Source organism: Anser anser (assembly GCF_964211835.1).
Source record: "Anser anser genome assembly, chromosome: 1".
Classification (NCBI taxonomy): domain Eukaryota; kingdom Metazoa; phylum Chordata; class Aves; order Anseriformes; family Anatidae; genus Anser; species Anser anser.
Genome location: NC_139720.1, coordinates 184,902,458 through 184,912,848, shown reverse-complemented (window position 1 = coordinate 184,912,848; position 10,391 = coordinate 184,902,458). Strand labels below are relative to the sequence as shown.

Sequence of the window (10,391 nt, the reverse complement as noted above, 5' to 3'; positions counted from 1 at the left end):
GCAGATTCATCCCCTTCAAAATGTAACATTGAAAAGAGCAACCTGTTTTAAATCTCTAAAAATATAAGTATTAGAGAGCGTATGGGAAATGCTAAAAACTAGTTTTCAGCACCACAAGCAACGCTTGCTGCTTGATGTCAAAGCAATATAATTGGGGCAAGAAGTAGCTGTGAGATTATTTAGCAAAGGAATACATCAGGTAGTATTATTTAACCCGAGCCACTCAGGACCCCTTCCAATAGAGTGAAACTGCCTTTTGCACTGGACAGCAGCATAGCATTTAGTTAATTAAAAGCACCACCCATCACAGCTGACTTTGCAAATCCATCAAGCCAGGTGTGATGAAAGGAACAAATCCCAAGTGTGACCCAGCACTTATGTCAAACTACCAAACTCATTCTCACTGCAAAGGGCTATAAATAGCTCTGCTACAGTGGTGAGACTCCACAACCTGATTATTTAACTACACACAAAAATAATAAAATAAAATAAAATAAAATAAAATAAAATAAAATAAAATAAAATAAAATAAAATAAAATAAAAAAAAAATAAAATAAAATAAAATAAAATAAAATAAAATAAAATAAAATAAAATAAAATAAAATAAAATAAAATAAAATAAAATAAAATAAAATAAATAAAAAGGTCTGTCAGCCACTTATATTAATACAGTATCTTCAGATCAAATGAGAACCCCTTCTACTGACCAAACAAGATGACTATGTCATGGATGATTTTGGGTAGGTACTAACGTGGTCTCTTTGCCAGTACGTGACTATGCTGTTTTTTTGATATATTGAGGGCAGGAAATGAAAAATACTTTCACAGGACCTGCCCAGTACCTCCCTGGGATGGATCTCTGGGTGCTCCTGAAGTGTAGTAGGAAAACAAGGAAAACTGTGAAGGAGCTGTATGTCATGGCAGAAGAGGTCTGTATGAGTCCCTCTCCAAACATAATGGTGCTGGAGATGCCTGCATGTTGTTGTGTCCCTAAGCCCTTGTGCAGATGCACCTGCTCTGTGAAATGTGAGGGACAGACAAAACACAGGGATCGACACCAGCTCCCAAGAATGAGAGTCAGAAAGGTGAAATAGTCAGTTTCTTTTTCCTAGAGTCCCACCCAGCACAGCTCATAGCCTGTACCACATCTTATGTGTTGGGGAGAGACCTTCTCAGTTGCTTCGTGGAGGATGTCATCCCCACAACAACACACCTGGAAGCTCTGCCTGTCTGCATTTCTACGGGGGATGACTTTGCATGGTAAGTATTCTTTTCTTTCTTTCCTGAAGCCCTGAACATCCTCCTCCACATGGCTGTTCCTGTCCTCAGACCGCTGCGAACCTTCCTTGCTGCTCCAAGGCCAGCCCGATTTATTCCAGCGGGTTTGCACCCACCTTACACATAGGAGGGCACATTCGGAACTGAAGCATCTGTCTTGCAGCAGGAACTCCTTTTGAGTAGCTAAAGTAGTTCACTGGGAGGGAAAATGCCATAGCTCTACTGCAGACTTGCCAAACTGCTCAGATGACTTCTGGAGGGGCAAACCAGAGTCCCTGGGCCACTGCTTTGTACCTGAGGCTGAGAACACATTTACAGATGGCTTAGAGCAGCTGCTCAGCCAGATCAAGAAGTTCTTTCCTAGACACACAATAAATACATATTTTTAGCAGCAACAAAAATAGACTTCAACGAATGTCTTTTAAAAACAGATTGCATTTCACGTCCCTCTTTGATATTTAACAGGGATAAAAAGTACTGGGCTTACACCCTAAATGCTGTGAGCACATCTGTCAATGGAGGGTTGCAAAACAAACTACAAGGCTTAAATAAACGTGAAGCAGAATCATTAACCAAGGACCAAAGGAGCTTTTTTTTTTTTTTTTTTTTTTTTTGGCACAGGAATATTCTGGATCGTAACAGTGCTGAAAACCCAGCTGTGCATGCAGGCCATTCATTTTAAGTACATGTTCATCCCTCCACTTCCCTTTGGGCTGTCGGAGCCCAAACGTTCTTCAAATCATGCTGTGAAGACCACCTCTCCTTTTGCTGGGCACTGAGGAAGGATCTAGGAGTAAAAGCTTCTGGGTGGGGGGCAGGCACCCTTGATCTGTCATTATTTGCAGGACTTGTGTTTGATGGCAGTGTGGGAAGCAGGTCTGCAGTCACGGCCCTGTTGTTGTGCAGAGGAACTGCTGCAAAGTTTGGAGTAGCACGGAAGACTGGAAGAGGGCAGAAAGTGACAGCATCTCAAGTCACCTCTTCATTCTTGATGTCTCTCTTTGAAACCTAAGTAGGAAGCCATTACCTTAGGACCAAGACATCCCTACAGTGATAAAACAAGGTTCAGAAGCTGTCTTCAGAGCTTGCTTTTCACCAGTGGTTTGGGATTATAACTGTCATAATTGGCATTATAACTGGGCCCAGCTTAAACAGTGGCTTCAGAGCAGAGGGGAGGCTTGCAGACACAGTGCCATGCAGAGCAGACATCCCGGGACTAACTGCCACAGAGGTGGCAGTGAAATTGGAGGCAGTGTAAACACATCAGCTCAAAGTTGTACCAGAGGGAAAAAGCCCTGCCAAGAGACCCGTTTGCCTAGAGTCATGCTGGGAGGACACACCAGGTCACTTGGTGTTCAGCCAAAGATTTCTACATCATGCTCTGCAATGCACGTGCCTTGAGCTGCCTTGGTCCACCCAGGCCTTGGGAGCCGGCCTGGAAGATGAGAAGGGCACAGGATGTGCCTTGGCTGCCCTGTGGAGGAAGTGTAAGGGGAGGAACTTGGATATCACCTATACTCCCTTCTTCATATGGTCACCACGTGGCCTAATGAAATGCACTGGCAGGTGTGAAGTGTTCCCACTCCAATTTGAAAGGCTCTCTTCTAAGGAATGAATTTTTTTATCGCACCCCAGGTGTGATGTCTAGGTGGTATTGCCGCTCGCTTGCAACACAAGCAAAGCTTTCAGGCTTTCCTCATATAGTCTGTACACGCACCCAGCAGCTGGTTGAAACACAGCGTCAGCATGTGCTGCTGGATAGACTATTTCAATCAGAGAATTTGACAAAACCAGTAAAAACAGAGGAGAGCACAGATAAATATTGTACGGAAAGGGATCTTCCTAATAGACAAAGGAGAGCCTCCTGAAGCAGGACCTCTCAGGCACTTCCTTGGCTTGCAAGTCTAGTTCAGGTCTACTTCACATCTGTGCACATACAAGCATGCATTTATACATAGACAGATGACTTTATATATACATATATACATATGTATATACATGCGTGGATATGTGTGTACATATGACCAAGTGCACTTTTGTCTGTGCATATATAATTTATTATGTCCTGCTGTATTTTTGACATTTGTTATGACATCTATAATTTGTGGTCTGAGGAGGCAGAACCATGAAATGTGGTGAGCCAAACTGGTTCGAATGTCTTCACCGAAAAATAGGGGTTTGATTTAAAAGAAATTTTCTCCTCCAAAAAAATAACTTTACAATAAAAAGCAATCCACCCTTTTTTGACTTTTACATTTTCAAATTGCAAGGGGAAAAAAATACTCTTTTCACACTCTCTTTCTCACTTTTGTTTTTTTAAAAGCATTGGCCAAAGGCAGAAAAAGAAGCAAAAGCTAAGAAGCAGACATAAGGTTTGGTCTTGGTTATTTCATTTCTCCACTTTCTTCTTTTATATTCCTAAATGAAAAATAGGAGGTGATATTTTAGGAGTAACAGAAAGCTGGCCTGCTGGTTTGTTTTCTTACCATCAGAATGATATCATGTTTTCCTAAACAAAAATAATTCATGAAAAATTTCCAACAAAAGAAAAAGCCTCTGTTTTTTTCCATGAAATGAGTGTTTACTGAGCAGCATTGCTGTGAATACTCCCTGCTCTGACTACCAAGGAAGACGTCACAGGAAGCCTTCGGATGAGCAGGACAAGGACTTGGGATGAGTAGCAGAGCTCTTGGCACCCAGGCATCTGGCATGCTCAGAGGCGTCCAAGGGACTTGCGGCCGAGCGAAGCGGTGATGGTGCCTTTTCCCATCATCTCCTCAGGTCTTTGTCCTAGATGCAAGCACCTTCCAAAGAAGAGACACAGAGAACTGATGAGGGTCTGTAAGGTCCCAGCCCAGTCCTTGGAATAAAAAATGCAAGCCCCTGTTGGTCCTGGAGGATGGGAGGGCAAAGGCATCACTTTTATGTGCTGGAAAGCAGCGACATTTGCGGTCGTTCTGGGCTGAGTTCCACATCCTTGGGGTACCCCCGAGAATAGCCCAACTCCTTCACAAAGAGATCTCTGCTGCAACTGGCAAGACAATCATCTCCTGTGAGGATTCAGCATGATTCAGGGACATGAAGGATTATTTAGACATGAAGCAATCCTTTAAAAATCCTGAAGCCAACCCTTAAAGCAAGGTGAAGTCTTCACATCTGCACAGCAGTGTTAGGGAGGCCAGGGACAGAGAGGAGGAGAGGCGGGCGGTACTGAGGGAGGCACGTGTCCTTCTCACACACTGCCCACAGTGTTTTAGCACCGGGGCTTTCAACCTCACAACAGCTCAGCCATCGTCGGGCAGGTGGTGAAAGGCAATACACTGGTGGAGCTTGGATGAGACAGACCCCCCGTGAAACTGGGAAAGGCAGAATGCAAATATACCTTTAAAAAAAATAATATATATATATATATATATATAGCCAAGAAAACAAATCTTAGCAATGTATGAGTTCCCTCCCTCATCAAGTGGACATATTTAATTTCTTTCGAACTAATTCTTGTGCATTTGAAAGCAGAGGTAGACAAGCTCCTCTCACCTAGGACGCCTTCATCCAGGTACCAAACATTGCCTTTCTAAGTTTAATACTTGTGCATCACTAACTTATTAAGCACTCCTGTGTTAGGCATAAACATTTTATTTGGTGGATAGAATATTTATCCACCTAAACCACAGAACCCAGATGAATAACTTGAGAAGTAAAGCCAGATTGCTGAGACAGTAGGTGGGAGAAGAGAAAATATGCAAGAACTTAGTGCACTTAAGCTTCAGATTTTCTTTAAATGAAGTTTTTTCTCCTGAATAAAGTTCTAGAAGGATGAAAACATTTGGTTCATTACAATTGATTTATAAAGCCCTTTATTCTGCTTTGCTTAATTATAAAAGTTTATTCTCTTCAAAAGAAAAAGTTCTGTAGGAGAACAGAGTCGTATTCATGTCCTCTCATTTCAATACCTAATTCATCTTCTGTTCCTGTTTTCACATCTAAGAAATTAAAGCACAAGAGCCCAGAGAGAAAATGACATTCACAGAAAAGGATACCCTTGCATTCCTGGTCAAGAGAAGGAGACATACTAACTACTGAATTTCAATGAGGCTTTTTACCACCCTCTGAATCTCTTAGAGGAATAAAAAATACCCCCCAAAATCAGAGCCAAGATACCGAATGATCGGCTAGCCTTGTTAAGGCACAACAAGAACAGATGAAAGTAAAATGTTTAAATTCTTTCATGTGAGAAAAAAACACGACTCATTTTTTTTTCCTAAGGGGAGAAATCAAATGGTTATGATTTTGTTTTTAATTTGGCTCCTTCAATGGGCACATTTATTTATGTGCGGATTATCACCGTTCCTACAGACTCGCAGTCAGTCAGCGGAGATGGCACATATTCCAGCTGTCCACCTGTTGCCCACCCATCTCCAAAGACATCCCACCCTCCTTGTACCATCCACATCATGCTGGATGGGGGCTCCCAAGGCTGGTTCTCAGCAGCACTGCGGCTCAGCTCCCACAGGCAACTGAGATGGAAACATGCCCATGAGGACGCGGCCAGCTGGTGGACACCAGGATCCCACATGTCTTCGGGTGGTTCACAGCAGTGGAGACCCACCAAAGTCCCTAGAAATGTAATAGCTGATCTGGGTATGTACAAAAGCTGGATTTAGTAGCTGATCTAATACAGATTTTGGAGGGAGGCAGGCTCCTTCTCTGTTTCCATTTTTCACTTATTCTACGAGACCTATTCTTTCTACCTGAAGCTGCGGGATTATGCAGCATTGAATGGAATCTGAGACTTTTCTTCCTGGGGACCTTGTCATGACAATCTCCGTAATGAAAAAGTAATGACTTTGCAACAGGCTTATTTATTAAAAAATAAAAAAATTAAAAAAAAAAAAAAAAATGCAGAGAGAGAGAGACTTTTAGAGATTAAATAAAATCTGGGCCCTTATCCAGGTAGAGATCTTAGCCTGGCATTCCAGCTACATTCTTTCTGTTATTAAAATAATTTAGGAAACCAGGCAGCCTGCTCTGCATTCAATCATGTTAGCCCACGCTGTGTCAATTTGAATTCTGCCTGTGGTGATAACAGTTGAAAATCTGATGGGCCAGATCCCGAACTGACAAAAATCGGCATTGCTCCATTACAATCAGTGGGGTTTTGCCAATTTACCCTTGTTAAAGATCTGGACCTCTACTTCTAGGCAGGCATTTTTCCAGAGAGCAACACAGTCTCCTACCTCTTTGGCAAAGGACAAAATGAAGGAACAATTTAGTGATACTTTGGAAAGTGACATGACCACGATAATGCAACTTGAAAATTATGTTCTTGGCTCAATTTCAGCCTACTTGAAACTTGACTGGAACCATGTTCAGGATATTCAAACATGATTAATAGATAAAACATGGTACCATTTTGCAGTGAAGATGCCACCAGCTTCCAAACTAAAAACTACTATTTTTCCATTTTAGTTCATTAAGATATCTTAACCACCTTGCTAAAAAGTCGCCTTTGATGAAAACAACAACATTTGCATGTATAAGCAGCAACATAAAGACATTTCATTTTCCATCCAATTGCTTTCTCAAGACCTTTTTTTTTTAAGTCAATATTTACAGTAGAAAAAAAAAAGTCTGTGAGCCTTGGGAAATGGTGCTTTTGGTATTTGGCTCTCAGCTGATAACAATCAGGGCAGCTTAGCTGTATCCTCTGCTCCACCTTGCTACAGTTCACATGACAAGACAATGGGGCAAGTCAGTCCCTCCCACATCCATGCTAGGATCCCAGTTACTTCTGCGCCTGAACATCATTTCTCTTGAATTTCCTCAAGAGCACACAGTAACTCTGCAAGACGATCCTACAATAGTTATTACTTGGAGAACTACTTAACAGGACTGCAATGAGGGACACACAGCTTCTGGCAGGAGGTGAAACCTGGAAAGCTTTTGTGTATACATCTCCTACTCTTTGATCCCAAATCCCTATCTCCTGTTGCCATCTGCCACTGCAGAAAGGAGAGGGAAAATGAATGGAAACAAGAGATTTTGAATTTCAGGAAAAAGTATTTTCCAATGAAACATGACAAGTATTTTTGGTTTGAGAAAAGAGAAAGAAAAGGCAAGACATTTCCTACAAGAACAATTCTTCATAAAAGATTTGAGGTAGTTATGCAACAGAAGGAGCAGGACCTCCACAGGGGCCCTAGTTGTCTAAATGCAGGTTTAAAATCATCCCAAAGGACTTGGACTCAAAGACCACGTCTATAGTAGCAAAGACATGGGACCAGGGTTTGTCTCTGGCTCTAAATGCAAATGAAAAAGCAGAGCTTGCGTTCACAAAGCTGAACACTCTTTCCCCAAGGGCTTCAGCCATACAAGCCTTGCTGTCCCACAAACCATGCCGAGGCATTGGTAGGGAGTGCACTAGTGAGCTCCAGCCAAACCTGTGCCAGGGAACATGCCAATCATTCAGCAGTACAGACACTCATGAGACAATCCTCAAGCTGGTGCCCTTGTCCTGTTTGGTTTCTAGCACAGACCAAGCCAGACAGTGCAATAGGAGTCTGAGCAGCTTGCAGGTATATATATATTCACATATAAATGTAACACTGGTTTTGCAAGCAACAATCCTGACGAACACTTATAGGTGCTGCCATAGCTAATAATAACACTGAACATGCACTGAAAAAAGTATTTGAATAGCTACATTCAACTATTCCCTCAATTGGCAGGACAGCATGGCTTTAGGAGAGCAGTCACAAGCATTTGGGATTTTGAATGTCATGTAGAATCATAGAATAAGCTGTGGACAGGAAATCCTCCTACAGTTTCCCAGAAAGGGCACATTTGAGCCAGTCACGACAGAACTCACAAAGAACCATGGATGAGTAGAACAAAGGCATCATAAATGAAGCAATAGCACTTGGTTTCTTAAATTGGTCATTAGTCCCAATTGGAGAGCTAGAATGGCTTCAGTAATGCAAGCTAGATCTTAAGATCTGCCTGCTGGAGAATTTCCCATGGGAAGCATCACCTCCAGTGACAACTCCCATACCACCTCCCTCTTAACCCATGTGGAGAGCAAGGGCTGGGAGAAAGGCAGCGCAGCAAGATCATCCATTAGCCCCAGCTACTGGCTAAGCCCTGGTCCAAGCTAGCAGCTGCTGTGGATATAAGCAGCTAACCAAGATCTGGTTTAATCAGGTTAGCTGGCCAGTATCCACCAAATATTGCTTTTTCAGGGGGCAGAATGGAGCTTTACATCTGCCTTTTCCCTATCCCTCCTATCCTTGGTTTTGCAGTGTACTGCAGAGCCTGCTGTGACAATTTGGCTCACATAGCTAACATGAAACACCATGTAACAGGTTAGTCCTCATGCCTCAGCTGAGACTGAGAATCCCTCAGCTTCTCTACTTGTTTTGAGGGACTTTTACTTTCTCTCTCAAAGTAGAATCTCACCGATGGCATTTAAAATAAATCACCGCGATGAGCTCTAAGACGCAGGAAATAAGAATTTCTTTTTCTTAAGCAACCCAGGAGACTGCAATGATTACAGTAAAATTTTAATCACAAACTCCTTAAGCTAAAATCACAAAGGAGTCACTGTACACGGGAATTTCATAATACGAAGCTCTTTTATAAATTTGTGTCAGATAGCAATTTGCTGTCTGGGAAATGTAAATCAGTTATTAATGAGCCAAATGGTTAACAACAAACCTAGTAATCTATACACAGGAAAGAGACAAAAATCTCTCACAGGCTTATAGAGTTCTACATGTACTAGCCTGAAAATTTTATTCCCTGTTTCCTGGCTTGAGAGATGGCATTTGTTGCAAGTGCCATTGAACAATTGCATCTCGTTCTACAGTAATATCTCAACTGGATCTGCACACAGTGTTGTAGGGCTTTGGAAACAATGATCTGCACATTAATAACCAAAAAACTATTCTGAAAAACTGATTAATTGCAATTCAAACTTTGTAACCAGACACTAGATTTTTGGTTCAGATGGATGTAGTTCTAATACAGGTGAGAAAATAGCTCCAAAGAAAGCAGAAAGGAAAAATCTACAGCCCCCACTAGAGCTGTGCAGGCTCCTCAGGAGACACAAGCACAGCTGAAAGCTCAACACCCGTCTCAACATTCCTACCATGACCTGAGCCTCTCTTCTGAATTTCATGGCTCTTCCCTGAATATACCATTAAACAAAACAAAAATCTTGGCTTTTAGCAGTTTCTAGATATCAGGATCATAGCTGATCTCAAGCGCGTCGCTAGCAGTGCTTAAAATCTAATTGTATTGCTATTTTGTGCATATTAAAAAGAAATCTATTACTATTGTTAAAGGCTGCAAAAGGTGATGAGTAATACCAAGTAGATTCTGGGGATGAATTTGCAATGCAGCTAGAAACTGAATATTTAGGTTTGAAATCCCAGCTCATTATTGAAATTAATTCTGAATGCCTGCAACTCTTTGCTAATGACTTCATAGAAAACTACACAGTTTGCATCACTATGAAATTGCCCAATTCCGCCACTTGCACAATTCTTCCAATAATCTAGAGTGAACTTAGCCTCTGCAGGTGCAACAGCATCTCCAAATAACACAAATGGTTCAATAACTGAAATGGATCTGATTCGTGGGAGAAGTAATTTGCAGGGTACTCATTCTTCTGCTTACTGATTTTTTTTAGCAAAGCTTAGGAGATTTGAATGGAATTTCCACAAAGATTTAAATTTAAATGTAGGACAGAGGCAGATAAACTGATTAATTAACTGATCAATTCCCTAAGGAGCTTAAAGCCTATCTTGTAATTTACAAAGGAAGGCGTGGGATGCAGTGCCAGCTTCACAAGGGTATCTCCCAAGGTAGGAGTGTGTCCCATGAATAAAGTAGTTTCATTTCCCTCCCATCAGTGATGCAGCTCCAGGAGCACTGCCCTGTATGGAGTTTGCCTCCTGCAGCACCAGGTATCCTCAGTGACCAAGTTTGCCCAAAACACTGAGCAAAACCAGGTGGAGAGACAAGGATTTGTTGCTTGAGGTTCACAAAGGACCACCTCAAGCCCCATCTCCTTTCAGTCACTGGTGTGCAGGAGTGTCAGCTGTGAGCTGGG

At 42.0% G+C, this 10,391-nt stretch overlaps 1 long non-coding RNA gene across 1 annotated transcript; it reads left to right on the top strand.

Annotated features, from left to right (window-relative positions):
- Window positions 1-531: 531 nt before the first annotated feature.
- Window positions 532-4,264, top strand: LOC310886878. Its single transcript, XR_014575534.1, has 3 exons — window positions 532-741; window positions 830-930; window positions 1,114-4,264. It is a non-coding gene; the product is annotated as an uncharacterized lncRNA (long non-coding RNA).
- The last annotated feature ends 6,127 nt before the right edge of the window (window positions 4,265-10,391 follow it).